Source organism: Equus quagga, unplaced genomic scaffold (genome assembly GCF_021613505.1).
Source record: "Equus quagga isolate Etosha38 unplaced genomic scaffold, UCLA_HA_Equagga_1.0 160577_RagTag, whole genome shotgun sequence".
In the NCBI taxonomy this organism is placed as follows: Eukaryota; Metazoa; Chordata; class Mammalia; order Perissodactyla; family Equidae; genus Equus; species Equus quagga.
In genome coordinates, this window is record NW_025797123.1 from 17717 (window position 1) to 21505 (window position 3789).

A 3789-nucleotide genomic window follows, 5' to 3' on the forward strand; every position below is an offset into this window, starting at 1 on the left:
ATCCTGGCCCCTCTTTCATGTGGGGCACATGGGGGCCAAGGAATCGGAGGCCCCAGGCACAATCAAACTCTCAGGGGGGCCCCTGCCCCCTCGCAGCAGGCATTCCCCACTCCCTGAATGGGAACTGGAGTAGAAATAAATGGTAGTTGGCACATCCTCACATTGGGTCAATCTCCCCTTTCTAAACCAGTCTTACAGCTGGACCTGCCCTTGTGGTTCTTACTATGATTGCAAGAGGCTCTTCAGCAATAAGCCTCAGGAAACATGTGGAAGAAAAAACAGTTTATTACATACAAGTCCTGGAGTGTACAAGGCTCACCCAGGGCCATGCAACCAGGTCATGGGTAGAGAGAGAGAGAGATCCACTGGGGTCGAGGGTCCCAGACCAGCCTCCCGGTGCCCCAACTGGCTCGCACACCACCCAGACATCTGGGTCTCTTGCCCTGGGGCCTCCTCCAGGTTTCCAGGTTCTGATCATTTCAGCCCCTTCCCTTGATTCCCCTCAAGGGTGTCAGCCGCTTCCTGCAGTTACCACCCCTGGGCTGCCCCTAAATAGGGGCTCCCTGTCACGTGTTCCTAGGTCCGATCCTCCCTGTGGAAATACCTGGTGTGGTTCTGTGTTCCTTCTGCACCCACACTGACCCAGAAGGCTCTCCCACCTGCCTGAGCTGACGTTACACACATCAATGCAAATAATCCATTATCAATCTATAAATCAAAATTTGGCATAAGGTTGTTAAGAGCCAGGTCTGAGGACTATAGTATGAGACCTTCTGTCCCCAAGGAAGAAGGACAACTAAAGAAATGGGGTGTACAGGGCCGTTATACACCATCTTGGAACAAAGAGTAGCGATCACATGATAGCAAGGTCCCTTTTACAACAGTCACGAGATTGCTGAGCTAGCACAGCAGGTCAGTCATCACAGGGCAAGTGCTACACGTCAGTAATTAATCCTTAGTTCCCAAGAAGAGATGCTTATCCTCAAGGAAATGGCAATATGGGGCGAAGATATAGCCCTACCTTTAAGGACATCGTTCCTGTCTTTGGGGCACTGTGAATGTTTAAAGCAGATGTACAATGTCTGCTCAACAGGCCACATCAGGCCCTTTTGGAAAAACAAGTTCAGGCCAAATTAGTTTTAAACCAAATGGCTTCTTTATATACTCTAATATATCCTTTTGCTTGTCATTTATTCATCATTTCACTCCTTTTAATCTCTAATCATTCCAAGAAGGCATTGATGATCAAAACATTGTCTTTCATGCCAGCGTGGCTGCTGCCTGCCCCGGGTCTGTCATGTCTGTCAGTGGTAGGCTGTTATATTATTGATTTGCCCAGTTGTCCACGGTGGGGGGAAATAGTTGGATATCGTGGGCAAGCATAGAGGTATACATATTAATGGAGGAAGCATTTCATAGGCAATATAATTTTTCAAGTAATTTTAGATTGTCACACAAACATTGCACCTGTGTTTTTACAGGAATCCTCATTCTCACATTGTTTAAAATTATAGAACGGGTACAGTAACAATGATGACCATTCAATATTTGAAAAGAGTCGTTTTTAAAGTGAGTTCTTAGGCATGGTCTTTCTCAGAAAAGGAAATTCATGCAGGCTGGTAAGATCGATCGACCCCCTCAAGTTGCTGAGCACTCTTTGCTCCAGCCTGTATACCGGTTTCACAACACTGAGTAGAGAAAACAGTGACTGGTTTGAACATTACAAATAATACAAGAATTCTAAGGAGTAACAGAAATAGGAATGGCAATCTGGATTGAAAAAAGGGAACCAATACCTGAAAGGGGCCAACCGAATCAAGACTGGGTGTAGACTGTCTATGATAAGAGGTTAGCAAACACTTAATTAAAAAAATTAAAGATAAATGGAAGGACAACATCAAGAATAACTATAATAACTTCAAAGTCACCACAGAAAACAGAAAAAGTTTTGACAATAATAACCTAGATGGGGAAGAGGAAAGAGATGGAAACTACTTAGGCTAGGGGAATGAGAGGGTATCAGAAAATGGACTATCTCATCTATAAGATCTTTTATAAAAACCTCACAGTAACCACTAAACAAAAAATCAGAACAGACACACAAATGATAAATACTGAGAAAACCATCATAGACAACTTCCAAACTGGATTGGCAGTCCGAAATACATGGGCTGAGAAACAAGGGAAATACAGAACAACCAGCAAACAAGAGATAAAATGGCAGTATTAGCTCTCATATATCAATAATCACTCTAAATGTAGATGGATTGAAGTCTCCAATCAAAAGGCTCAGAGTGACAAGATGGATTAAAAAAGAAGACCCAACAATATGCTGCCTCCAGGCAACATATCTCAGCTTTACAGACAAACACAGGCTCAGGGTAAAGAGATGGAAGATGATACTCTATACTAATGGCAAAAACAAGAAAGGAGATGTTACTGTACTTATATCAGAGAAAGTAGACTTCAAGATGAAAAAGGCAATGAGAGTCAAAGAGGCACAGTATATAGTGATAAAAGGGACATTCCACCAAGACGACATAGCACATAAATATATATACACCTAACGCAGGAGCACCAAAGTACATAAAGCAACCATTAATAGGCCGAAAAGGAGATATTAACAGCAGCACAATAATAGAAGGGGACCTTAACATCCCACTCACATCAATGGATAGATCACATGGACAGAAAGTCAACAGGGAACTAGCGGAATTAAGCAGAAAACTAGACCAGATGGACTTCATAGATATATATGGAACATTCCATCCCAAAACAGCAGATTATACATTCTTGTCAAGTGCACGTAGAACGTTCTCAAAGATAGACCATATGGTGGGAAACAAGGCAAGCCTCAATAAACTTAAGAAGATCGAAATCATATCAAGCATCTTTTACGACCATTATACTGTGAAACTAGAAATCAACTACAAGAACAAAGCTGGGAAAGTGACAAGTATGTGGAGACTAAACAACATGCTACTGAACAACCAACGCATCCTTGAAGAAATTAAAGGGGAAATCAAACAATATCTGGAGACAAATGAAAGTGAAAATACACCATGCCAACTCATATGGGAGGCAGCAAAAGCGGTCCTAAGAGGGAAATTCATAGCAATACAGGCCCACCTTAGCAACAAGAAAAATCTCACATAAGCAATCTTAAACTACACCTAACAGAACTAGAAAAAGCAGAACAAACAGAGCCCAAAGTCAGCATAAGGAAGGAAATAATAAAAATTAGAGCAGAGATAAATGAAATAGAAACCAAACAAATAGTAGAAAGGCTCAATGAAACTAAGAGCCAGTTCTTTGAGAAGATAAACAAAATTGACAAACCTTTAGCCAGACTCACTGAGAAACAAAGAGAGAAGCCTCAAATAAATAAAATTAGAAACGAAAGAGGAGAAATTACAATGGATACCACAGAGATACAAAGGATTATAAGAGAATACTATGGAAAACTATATGCCAGTGATTTGGACAATCTAGAAGAAATGGATAGATTCTTAGACTCTTACAACCTCCCGAAACTGAACCAAGATGAAATAGAGAATCTGAAAAGACCAATTGCAAATAAAGAGATGGATACAGCAATAAAGAAAACCTCCCAAAGCGCAACCACCCAGGACCAGATGGCTTCTCAGCAGACTTCTACCAAACATTCAAAGAAGATTTAATACCTAATCTTCTCAAACCAGTTGATCATAGAGGCTCTTTTAAGCCTCTTTTGCTGCAACGTTGTATCAGGAATCTCAGATAGAACTTTATAGACCTCTCAAGGCCAGG